At 46.6% G+C, this 13,023-nt stretch overlaps 1 pseudogene; it reads left to right on the top strand.

Annotated features, from left to right (window-relative positions):
• The first annotated feature begins 8,429 nt into the window (after positions 1–8,429).
• Positions 8,430–8,525, top strand: LOC112426709 (U6 spliceosomal RNA; annotated as a pseudogene).
• The last annotated feature ends 4,498 nt before the right edge of the window (positions 8,526–13,023 follow it).

Here is a 13,023-nt window from a genome sequence, read left to right as displayed (position 1 = left end):
GTTAACTAAAGTGACTCTGTATCTTCTAACGAGGAAAGCAGCAAGCAAATGTGTAATCACGCATCTCTTCAGTTCACAGCTCTGAGCATCATAACCAGGATTGGGAACCAGCCCTTGTGTTGTAGGGACAAGGCTTCCAGACTGCCCTTGCCGCTCTTTTCAGTACCGTCCCTTACAGCGTGCTGTACTTTGATCCAGGGCTGAGTGTTCCTACAGGTGCTCCCCAGCATTCCTCATTTCAGACCTTGTCAGGACCTGTAGAGCCCATCTGCTGTGAGCGAAAGAGGGTACTAAATAGTGAAACACAACTTGAAGCAAGCCAAAACCTGTTTCACATAAAATCTCACATGGATGTCCAGTGTATAAAGAAACCTGGTGAAAGCACAGGGCGTGCTGTCATGGAGCCTCTCATTTCTCCCCACTCCAGTTCAAGGCAGCTTTCAGGAGATGTAGAGGAAAAAGCTTAATCATAAGGAGAACTTGGTAGACCTGAGTTCTCTTTCTGATTCTGCCAGTACTATATGGCCTTGCTTAGTTATTCAACAAATTGGAGTCTGCTTGTCTGCTTGTATGCCTTTTAGGGTTATTGTAAGGATTGGAGATTTGTGTGTGTAAAACGCTAGGACAGTGCCTGGTCCGTAGCAGGCCACTGTTATTAGTACACCTTTTTTAAGATAAATTTGCCTTATTACTCTTACATAATACTTAGGATTTGTTGGTTATGTAGCACTCTTATTAGTTTGTAACTTATTTTTTAGTGAAAACATTTTCTTAAGGAGCCTTTTTATACCGGAATAAGCCCTAATGAAAAGACCTGTTAGGAAGCCAAGTGTCCTCAAAGGTCAGGCTGAGTGACTCATTCAGCATTTATCCTTGCAGTTGACTGCCACTTCGTTGTGTAAGATTTCCTGTAAGTGAAAAAATGTTTTCAGACTAATGTCATAAATACCTCGCTAAGATGTTTTATTTTTACCAAGTGTGGGGGTACAAATCGTCTGAGGTCAACAGAGCATCCTGTGCTCTTGAAATTTTCTGTTACTCTCGTAAGGGAAAGTTAGCTTAATTCAGTATTAGGAGCCAACAGAAAATAGTTCCCCAGACTACATTTAAAATAGCATTTAGAGACTACAACCAGGAAAACTTGGCAAGGCAGTTCTTGAGGGAAAATTATCCTTTGTGGGGCAACTTAAGTAGAAGGAAGTGAGTTTTCTTAAATGAAACAGTCATGTTCCTTACTCAGCTACCAACTGTAGTTTTATTTCGAGCCATTTTTCCAGTTTGGGGTTGAACACCTGCCTCACACTCAGGCAAACCATGTGGTGTCCCCAGCTGCCCCCTCTTCCGTCTGAAGCCCTGCCGTGGTAACAAGGAGCGGGTGACTGATGTTTGGAAACAATGAGAAATCGCTTCCAGTCACTAATGGGTCACAGAGCTTTGCATCCTGAGCTAGTGGCCAGACTCGTCCAGAAAACTTAGTAAATGCTTTTCAGACACGTGTGAAGGCGAGGATTTGTGGGAGCCTCCCTGAACAGTCTGCCGCATTTCTACTTAAGGGAAAAGCAAAGCATCTGACTGTGGCTCCCCCTGAGGCTGAGGCACACGTGAACAATGCCTCGGTCTCCTTTGTAGGAGCCTGAGGGACCCTAACCTAGAATCAAGCCCATGGCTGTTTGCTGTGGTTAGCAGCTACAAGTAGTGCACATGTGATATGCCACTGTTCTCTAAAGAATTTCATCTCCAAACTACTAGAACATTTTCGAAATCTAATAAATTACAGCATTCCAGGTAACAGTGGTCACATAGCCCTTTATCCGCAGATGCAACTAGAAAATGGCTTGTCCAGGGTCACAAGGGAATGGCAGAACAAGAACTGGAACCTGGGTCTTTAAACCTGGGCTAGTGCTCTTCCCAAAGCACGATGTTAACATCCAACGGCCACTCCACGCATCAAAATGGCGTTCACAAATGTCAGTCTTGCTAGAAACAAGGATTTTGTATTGTGGCTAAAGTTCCGTATCCTGGTGGACAGAATGGTAGCGTGAACGTAAACCAAAGGCCCTGACTATCTGGACCTAAGAACTTCAGGGCCCACACTAAAAAGTTAAGCTTTTAGGGGAAGGTAAGATGGGAATATGTGTACAGACAGTAGTCTCCAAATGCATCTAATTTCTTTTCTAAGCAGTCATATTCTTCATTTCCACAAGAGGGCAGCAGCCCCTGAATGGTGTCGCAATGGCTAAACGTTGAGTTCCAGAAACAGACACTTTCGGCTCAGGGACTGGCAATCAACAGTTCTTTTGGAGCTGCATGTTAGTCTGGGGTCTATAAGGGAACATGCTCTGATAAAAGATAAACTGAAATCGGTGTAAGGAGCCCTGTACTGTGGAATCGGGAGGTCGGGGTAGAGAGATGGCAGGGAAGATCTGGCCCAGCCCTTTCCTGATAACTGAAGGGCCTTCTGAGCATCTGAAGCAGTGAGATCCAGCTTCTGGTGAAGGTGGGACAGTGTCAGGAGGCAGTCCACTCAGGGGTGGGCATCTCTGGTAGTTGGAATAATCTTCCTAAACCAAGAAACTTGCCTCCCTCTAACTTCAGGGAGGGGTATCCTTGGGCTGTCCCCTAGGGCTCTCCCAGGTGTTGACCCTCTACCATTCTGAAGTTAGTTGGCCACTTCTAAGTCTTCAGTCTAAATGTTTCTAGTTCCCTTAACCATCGCTCCCTTTATGAGTAAGGGAGTTACTCATCTCTCTGGTAACTGAACAGGTTTAGAAGTCAGATCTAGCCTCCTGACATAGTACTTTTGTTCTTGAGTCTGTGCTGTCCGTAGAAAATCTCCAAAATCTAGAAGCTCAGCTCTTGGAAATCAAGGCCTCTCCCAAACGGGAAGCTGGAGCTGGAGGCGAGCACTGACCATGGGCCTTGGGACCAACTCACAGAGGCCAGGACTCTCATTCAAGCTTAGGTTGCTGGAAACCTCAATATGCTCTGACCTAAGACATTCTGTTCTCTGGTTCTACTATACTTTTCCGCAGGATCTACTATTTAGTAGCACTCAAGTGTGACCGTAGCACTAAGGAAACTTCATTAGTGGTTTACCTACTAGACGTTCATTGTTCATGTAAAACTTGGAAAGTACAGGTAAGCATGAAGAAGAGAGTTCCATAATCCTATGACTTTGAGGATATTTAACATTTTATCCTATAGAACCTTTCAACAATCATGATTTTACCAGCTGCGGCTTTGCCTTTCTGTCTTGTTAAGCCAAAGCCCACGGCATTTCTGGCTGCTTTCTCCTTGTATATACCGTGTATATATAAGATAATGGGAATCGTGTCAAGAAGATATGTGTTTAAGGTGTAAACTTTCAGTGCATGCGATTACAAAACAGCCATGTGGTTTAATCTGAGGGGTCCATTGAAAAACAAAAGTAATTTCAAAATAACAAAGTTCTGTTGAATTCCTTAGATTACATGTGTCATGAGGGGAATTGTGGTCCTTTAGCAGTACTTCTCAAAAGCCCCTTTCTTCTTCTTTTTTTTTAAATGTCTCACTTTGTCGCCCAGGCTGGAGTGCAGTGGTGTGATCTTGACTCACTGCAGCCTGCAACCTGTGCCTACTGGGCTCAAGCAATTCTCCTGCCTCAGCCTCCTGAGTAGCTGGGATTACAGATGCACACCACCACACCTGGCTAATTTTTGTATTTTTAGTAGAGATGAGGTTTCACCATTTTGGCCAGGCTGGTCTCGAACTCCTGACCTCAAGTAATCCACCCACCTCAGCCTCCCAAAGTGTTGGGATTACAGGCGTGAGCCACTGCACCCGGCCGAAAGCCCCTTGCTTCTCATGGGTCTGCTGCTGTTCCTTTCAGCCACTTTGGTTTTCAGGGAGGGTTCAGGAAACCATCCTCCATTGTGCTGCTTTCTGGCCTTTGCTACCCCTGTTTCCCGTCTTGAGACCCCAGGAACTGAAGTGGTGAGGATGAATCCCGTGGGACAATGAGGAATGAGACCAGGCTGAAGTGTGAGACTCGGGCCCTCCTCCACCTCCACCAGAAGGCAGGGGCGGAGTAAGGTTTGAAGGTTTGTATGCACATTCTTGTGTTATCCAGAGAGGGGAGGAGACAGAGAGTGAGTGAGTGAATGAGTGAGTTACTAGTTACTCTGTGTGTGTGTGTGTGTGTGTGTGTGTGTGTGTGTGTATTTAACAGCTTTACTGCAATATAATTCACATACCATCCAGTTCACCCATTGAAAGTGCCATTCAATGATTTTTAGTCACAGAAGTCACCGAGTGTGCAACTATCACAATCAATGTTATAACATTTCCATATTCTCTCCCCACCCCCAAAAGACTGTACTCATTAGAAGCTACTCTCCATTTCTCCCCAACCCTACCACTGATCTTTCTGTGTCTGGATTTGCCTGTTCTGGATTGTGTGTGTGTGTGTGTGTGTGTGTGTGTGTGTGTGTGTGTGTGATGGAGTCTCTCTCTGTCGCCCAGGCTGGAGTGCAGTGGCATGATCTCAGCTGACTGCAACCTCTGCCTCCCGGGTTCAAGCGATTCTCATGTCTCAGACTCTCGAGTAGCTGGGATTATAGGCATGCGCCACTATGCCTGGCTAATTTTTGTGTTTTTAGTAGAGATCGGGTTTCACCATGTTGGCCAGGCTGGTGTTGAACTCCTGACCTCAAGTGATCTGCCCTCCTCGACCTCCCAAAGTGCTGGAATTACAAGCGTGAGCCACCGGCCCGGCCTGTTCTGGATATTTCTTATAAATGGAATCATACAGTGCTTCTTTCAGTTAGCACAGTGTTTCCCAGTTTCATCTAGGTCATGACACATAATCAGGCTTCATTTCTTTTTATTACCAAATAATATTTCATTAGATGAATATACTACTTTGTGTGTATCCATTCATTGGTAGACAGACATTTGAGTGGTTTCTGCTTTTGGGCCATTAATGCTGCTGTCAACATTCATATATCAGTTTTTGTGTGGATGTATGTTTCATTCCTCTTGAGTATATCCCTAGGAGTGGAATGGCTGGGTCATATGATAGCTCCATGTTTAACCGTTTGAAGAACTACCAAACGACTGACCAAAGTGGCTCCCGCATTTTATATTTTCATTGGCAGTGTGCGGGGGCGGGGTTTTTATGATGCCCAATCATCAGGTTTGTTCAGGAAGCAAGTAACTTCTAGCTTATTTACTGAGCTTTTAAAGATACACTTAATGTTGTTTCTTAAGAAAAACCAGGTCTTTATTTACTATGAGACTCCAAGTGCTTTAATATAGTTGAAACTAAAGAAACATAAATTTTACATTCTGCCTCTTAATTGCATGGGAAACTGCACTTATTAAGTGTTCAGTTTAATGACTATATAACACTTTATCATAAATATACCCTTATTGGCCGGGCGCGGTGGCTCAAGCCTGTAATCCCAGCACTTTGGGAGGCCGAGACGGGCGGATCACGAGGTCAGGAGATCGAGACCATCCTGGCTGACACGGTGAAACCCCGTCTCTACTAAAAAAAAAAAAAAAAAAAAACTAGCCGGGCGAGGTGGCGGGCGCCTGTAGTCCCAGCTACGCAGGAGGCTGAGGCAGGAGAATGGCGTGAACCCAGGAAGCGGAGCTTGCAGTGAGCTGAGATCCGGCCACTGCACTCCAGCCTGGGTGGCAGAGCAAGACTCCGTCTCAAAAAAATAAATAAATAAATAAATATACCCTTATTTTCTCTGTTGTTTAACATTTAGCATGTTTTCAACTTTTGCTTACACTGTGATGGATTTGTTGGTACATAAATACTCATCTGTGTTCTGGGATATTTAAGAGCCTTCCAAAAGTATAGGACAAAGAATATGAACAATACCAAAGCTCATGACTTATATTGGCTCCACTGCTCTAAAAAAGATACATGACAGCCTTTGGTCTCACCATGATTTCGTTGCAGCCTCTCTAGCACTGGGTGTTCATTCTTGTTAAAACACTAAAACCAAAAACGCCTTAATTTTAAGAAAATTTTCTTTTAGAGTAACATACATAGAAAACTGCACAGGTCATTACTGTGATAGTTTGACGCATTTCCACAAAATAGACACACCTGTGTAACAAGACCCAAGTTACTAGACAGGACATTTCCAGCCTCTCAGAGGTCCTCATCCTGTCCCCTTTCAGTGACTAACCATCTCCCCTTTCTCTCCAGAAACCACTATCCTGACTTGTAATAGGGAGAAAAAATCCTTGCTAATTTAATGCATTAAAAAGTATTCTGTATTAAAGTAAACCAAGTTATCACAGAATTCCAACATGTTTAAGCCATCTGTATTTCTTGTGGAAATCCAGGGCCTAGCCATGTACTTTGCAAAGCTAGATTTCTTCCTTTTAAGGTCCCCAGATGGGTGGAGGACAGGGAGCCAACGTGATTTCTACAATCCAGGAAATCTAAATCTGGCCTGCGGCCGGTGTGCCATGGCTGTGCCCAGGATCCCTCTTGGGCAGCACATGGGACCTCTTTCTTGCCATATTCTCTAGGTAATGATGGGCTTTTTCCTGTCCCTTCTATATCACCAAATCAAACTCCAGGGGATGCCAATCCAAGACACAAAGCCAGCAGCAGACCTTTTACACAATGAATGGACCGTTTCACTCAAGGCAGGACACTGCTGAACTCACCGCTCCGCTCCTGATCAATTTTTCTGAGGTGGTGAGCTCCCTTTCTAGAACAGGATAGCCAGGCGCGGTGGCTCAAGCCTGTAATCCCAGCACTTTGGGAGGCCGAAACGGGTGGATCACAAGGTCAGGAGATCGAGACCATCCTGGCTAAGACGTTGAAACCCCGTCTCTACTAAAACATACAAAAAAATAGCCAGGCGAGGTGGCGGGCACCTGTAGTCCCAGCTACTCGGGAGGCTGAGGCAGGAGAACCGCGTGAACCCAGGAGGCGGAGCTTGCAGTGATCTGAGATCTGGCCACTGCACTCCAGCCTGGGCCACAGAGAGAGACTCCGTCTCAAAAAAAAAAAAAAAAAAAAAAAAAATAGAACAGGATAGAATAAATACCTTAGGGGGCCATGGCTCTTTCCCCTACAGACCTGTGCGGAAGTCTGGAATGGGAAGCTCTGGCTTCCCAGCTTAACGACAAGAGGATCTTTTTCTTCCAGACCTGGCACTTTTCCCCAGCTCTGCCTCATGGACTGTGTTCCCTGGTCTTCCCCTTGCTTTGAAAAATACAAATACCAACGTACAGGAAGTAACATTAACACAAATTCAAGCAATTGGAGCTCTCTGGGGAGGTATTTAGTACTCTGCTGCTGCCATGTAAAAAGAAGGAATAAGGAATAGAGTTTTCCTCAAGAGCCCAGGAGAGATTCCAAGTGCATGGCTGTTGTCAGCACAAACCCCCATGCCCACCTCAACCCACTGTCCTCTAATATTGAAGATGGGGCAGGGGGAACATTACCGCCCGCTACCTGAGGTTCAGGGAGGCCAAGTAACTGACCCAGATTTAGTGGAACAACTGGGATTGGAACTCGAGGATGCTGAAATCTGGTGGAGATTCCTTCTGTCACTCTGTGTTCCTGCTGTGCAGAAAGGTCCTCGGATTGTGGTCGCCTAACATGGAAAATCATGGGCTTTGGAAAACAGCAGATCCAAGATGAATTCTGTGTTCTACTGTTACATTATGAGAATTAAAGTTGTTTACTATCTCTGACCCTATTTATCATATAAATGGGGACAATGAACTGTTAAAGATTAAGTGAAAATGCTACAAAATAGCTACCAGAGTATCTGGGTTTGAATCCTGGCTTTGCCTTTTTCTAATTAATTGCATGACAAATGGCAGAAACATCATACAGTAGAAAAGAGAGATGAGAGGTCCTCTAGGTGAGTGGGGAACTGTTTAATCTCATGGCCTCCATTTCTACATCTCTAATAATATACGTTAAAAAAAAAAAAAAAAGCTTAGGGGCCAGGTACAGTGGCTCACACCTATAATCCCAGCACTCTGGGAGGCCAAGGCGGGAGAATGACTTGAGGCCAGGAGTTTGAGACCAGCCTGGGCAACATAACAAAACCCTGTCTGTACAAAAATAAAAATGAAAATTAGTCAAGCCTGGTGGCATGTATCTGTGGTTCTAGCTACTCAGAAGGCTGAGTCAGGAGGATCTTTTGAGCCTAGCAGTTCAAGGCAGCAGTGAGCTATGATCATGCCACTGCACTCTAACGGCAACAGAGCTAGACCCTGTCTCTGAACGAAAAGGAAAAACAAGCTTTATATTTTTATGATAAAATGAATTCACAGTTTTGAGAGATTTAAGGCCCATTCCTCAATGACTATGTCATTTAGCCTTAATTTCCTTACCTGTAAAGCAATCTGAGCAGGGATTATCTCTGTATCACCGGGTGATTGTAGACATCCAAAGTAGGTGCTCACTTCGGCAACAGTATACTAAAATTGGAACGATACAGAGAAGATTAGCATGGCCCCTGCACAAGGATGACATGCTTTTAAAATTTTTTTTTAAAGAAGAAAGAAAAAATCAAAAGTAGATGCAAACTATTTTATGATCTCATGATCTCAAAACAAAGGGAAAAGAGTAAGATTCCTTGTCTCCTAGAAGAATTAGTGATCATAAGTTGCCATGAGTGTCTAGAGGAAGCTAATGTTTTATTGTGTCTCTTATGTGGCTGATGAGAGACATTCTATTTTATTAATGATGGTACTAAAGCCAGATGTTCCGTAACTTGCCCAAGTTAACATAGGTAGTGTGTGACCAGCCTGGCTTTAACTCATGGCTTCTTCTCCAAAGACCATGGTTTTTTGTTTGTTTTGTCTTTGTATTGTAGGGTAAGAAGGTTATGACCAGGCCCTTAAGTGTTATCAGAGAAATAAGGTCAATGGCTATAAAAGTGGGTATGCAAAATTTCTTAGTGGGATGGCTAACCTTAGGGATCCCAGAATTGTATTCCTAAGTAAAACTATTTCAGGAAAGACAGGCTTGGGCCTGGCACCCTTTTCATAAAGAGCAAAATAAAATACCAAACTCTACTGACCTTGTACTATCTTCTCTCCACGTCAACCACCACGACTCCCAACCATATGAAAAGAGAGGCCCCCAGAAAGCTGCCCTGAGGGCGGTCGGCATGGCAGCTGGAAGGTCTGATGCACCCACTAACCCTGAGGACCTCTCCTTTCTGCTATGTGACACCCACCGACGAGCAGGTCTCAGAGGACGGGGATGGGTAGTTACTAGAGAGCTCTTATAGCCTGAGGACAAGACAAGATCCTCGTGGCTCCTGAGGGACGCAGGAAGGCACAAGGAGCAGGTGTCAGCTTCAGAAGCCTTTCCCCTGCAGGTCCCCGAGTCTTGGTGACACAGCCCTGTCCCGTCAAGGAGCAGGTGCCCTTCCCCAAGGAGAAGCTCCAGGGAAGGCAGCCCTGGGCATCACCCCCAGGCAGCAGCTGCTCATGCCCGAGAGAGGGAGCCCACCCTCCCCAGCTCTGGCTGCGCCTTTAGACCCCAAGGCCCAGCCACCACAGCTCAGTTTGGTCATTGACGATGCCTAGAGATTGTGTCACCAGTCCTTCCAGAGCAATAATTAATTCTCAGCTCAGTGCCTCAGGGCTTGAATCCTAATTCCTAGATAGGTGATTGACCACCTCATGGCATCCCCAGCAAGTGCTAATTTTTAAATAGATTTCAAGAAAGGACCAGATATGTCCTTCTCAAGCTGTTCTCTCTTCTCTTCCTCTTTCTCCCCCTCCCACTTCCTTTTCCCAAATCCAAACACTCGGGTGCTCAGAATGACAAGAGACAGCTGTGCTGCCTTTTGGGTTGGCCGGGGCAGCCTGGTTTTCTTTTGCTATTTGGAGGACATAGGGGAGGAAGGCATATTGTAATCAAGCAGCAGCAACAGCTTCTACTCTAGAGATTTTTAGACCCAGAGAGGACTGACTCTCCCCTCCTCTTTTTTTCTTTTTTTGAGACAGAGTCTCACTCTGTTGCCCAGGCCCAGACTGGAGTGCAGTGGCGCGATCTTGGCTCACTGCAACCTCTGCCTCCCGGGTTCAAGCGATTCTTCTGCCTCAGCCTCCTGAGTAGCTGGGATTACAGGCATGCGCCATTACGCCCGGCTAATTTTTACATTTTTAGTAGAGACGGGACTTCACCATGTTAGCCAGGCTGGTCTTGAACCCCTGACCTCAAGTGATCTCCCCACCTCAGCCTCCCAAAGTGCTGGGATTACAGGCATGAGCCACTGTGCCCGGCCTGACTCTTTTCTGAAGGCTGTCCTGGGATTGACCTGGCCCTGAACAGAAAGACGCCCAGCAGCAGCAGCACCATCATGGACCCCAGCGTAAAGCTCTCATAGTTTCAGGTCTGTGTCAGTTGGTATATGTGCGGAAACTTAGAGTGGCCATAGGCGCGGTATCCATGTGTCTGAAGAGGCAGCAGTACTTTTAATCCTGTTACAGAAGTAAAATTAAAAGAAAAACACACACATACACAAAATCTTGCAACTCTTGCTGCATTTCCATTATTTACCATCAGGTGTCAGTAGACCACACGGGAAGAGGGAGCTTTAAGAGCCGGGGTGCTCAAGTTGGTGCCTGGGGAGGCAGCTCCTCTTCCGTATTCCTGTGGATCTCTTAGTGGGAGTCATCCTAGGCACCTCCTTTCCCCGTGCCCGCTGCCCTCATTCCACCCCGGTCTCGTTTGTCCTTGTATTCCCAGCAATTCTACACTGTAAGATACCTTCTGTGTTCTCTGCAGGGCATCCCTCCCTGACTCGGGCTAGCAATGGCCAGAATTCATGCATTTACTGTGTGCCAGCTTGCCCTAATCATCTGATTTACTTATCAAAACAGCTCTCTGACATAGGCACAACTAGTTAGGCAGATTGACAGATCTGGAAGGGGCCTGGAGAGATGAAGGGCAGCTTAGTGGGATGCATGCATGTGGACTGTACCTGGGCGGTTTCCCCAGAGGCAGAGCCATGAGGCAGAGGCGTGAGGCCACTCCTCTCTCCAAATCATGCTAGATCACTGGGCTCTAAGTCAGCTCACAGGACAAGTTTTTGTTTTGTTTTGTTTTTTGAAACGGAGTCTCGCTCTGTCGCCCAGGCTGGAGTGCAGTGGCGTGATCTTGGCTCACTGCAAGCTCTGCCTCCCGGGTTCATGCCATTCTCCTGCCTCAGCCTCCCGAGTAGCTGGGACTACAGGCGTGCGCCACCACGCCTGGCTAATTTTTTTTTTTTTTTTTTTTTTTTGTATTTTAGTAGAGACGGGGTTTCACCGTGTTAGCCAGGATGCTCTCGATCTCCTGACCTTGTGATCAGGCGTGAGCCACCATGCCCGGCCAGGACAACTCTTAATAGTTTCTGCTACCTCATGGCAAAGCCCAAAGACTGACCTTCTAATTCTTCCCAGCACATTACACAGGCAGAAGAGAGACAGTGATTATGCAGGGAGGGCAGCCTCCTTCCTGCCCCAGAGGCCCTGGCCCCAAGCACACCAGTTTTTGTTTTTGTTTTTGTCTTGTCTTCTCCCAAATAAGTCATACTGGAAAGCTCTCTTGCCCTAGCTTTAGGAGAGCAAGTATTAGGGGGGTGCTACTTCTTTGGTCAAAATCCAGCCGGGTGTGGTGGCTCACTCCTGTAATCCCAGCACTTTGGGAGGCCGAGGCGGGTGGATTACTTGAGGTCAGGAGTTCGAGACCAGCCTGGCCAACATGATGAAACCCCGTCTCTCCTAAAAATACAAAAATTAGCTGGACATGGTGGTATGCACCTGTAATCCCAGCTACTTGGGAGGCTGAGGCACAAGAATCACTTGAACCCAGGAGACAGAGGTTGCAGTGAGCCGAGATGAGACCACTGCGCTTCAGCCTTGATGACAGCGAGACTCTGTCTTCAAAACAAACAAATCCTACTCTACACTTAAGTCCAGGTTGAGTAGTGTCCCCTGCCAAAAACTATATATTTAAATCCTAACCCCCAATACCCAGAATGTGACCTTATTTAGAAATAGGGTCATTGTAGATATTAGTTAAGATGAGGTCACACTGAAGTAGGGTGGACCTCTAATCCAATATGACTGGTGTCGTTATGTAAAAACGGACATGTGAAGACAGAGGCCCTGTGTGAAGATTGGAGTGATGCAGCTACAAGCCAAGGAATGCTGAAGGTTGCCAGCAAACCGCTGGAATCTGGGAGAGCTGCAGGAAATAGATTCTCCCTCACAGCCTGCGGGAGGAACCAACCTTGCTGACACCTTGATTTTCAGACTTCCAGAACTGTGAGAGAATACATTTCAGTTGTTGAAACCTCCTGGCCTGTGGTTCTTAGTTACAGCAGCCCACCCAAGCAAAGGAATATAGTTCCTATTCCAATGCCTCCTCTTCAGAGCCACGGGGTCTTTTCCCTGTGGCAGGTCGGGACTGATGTCCCAGAGGGACCCAGGAAGGCACAAGGAGCAGGCGCCAGTGCCAGGAGGCCTTTCCCTCCTGGGAAAGAACAGGCACAGCTCTATCCCTTCCAAGGAGAAGCTCTGGAGAAGGCAGCCCTGGGCATCACCCCCAGGTGGCAGCTTTGCATGCCCGAGTCCACCTTCCCCAGCTCTGGCTGGGCCTATAGACCCCAGGCTCCGGGTGCCAGTGCTGGGAGTTTGTTCAGAGCACTCGCTCAGTGAACCTTGAATTTCAGGCTGTCTTGCTCAGCCTAGGAGCTGTTCAGGTTGGCCTTGTTTTATCTCAGCCAAGACAGATCTGCCCCACTAGGGCCCTAAAAGAGGCAGGTAGCCCAAGAGGTAACGTGGTCATGGCTGAGAAGGGGCAGATAAAGGATCTGGAGGAAGAAAGAAAGAAGCCATCCCTTCTTGAGCAAGGTCTGAGCACAGGAGGCCAGGATGGGGCTACCTGGTGTTTTTCTCTCACCTGACCTCACTCATTTTTGCAGGGAGCAGGTGCCAGGACTTAACCCTTTCTAGAGGCACCTTGGGTCCTAGTGAGGAAAGAGTATG

Source organism: Macaca nemestrina, chromosome 8 (assembly GCF_043159975.1).
Source record: "Macaca nemestrina isolate mMacNem1 chromosome 8, mMacNem.hap1, whole genome shotgun sequence".
Taxonomy (NCBI): domain Eukaryota; kingdom Metazoa; phylum Chordata; class Mammalia; order Primates; family Cercopithecidae; genus Macaca; species Macaca nemestrina.
This window is presented reverse-complemented; position numbering and strand designations above follow the sequence as displayed.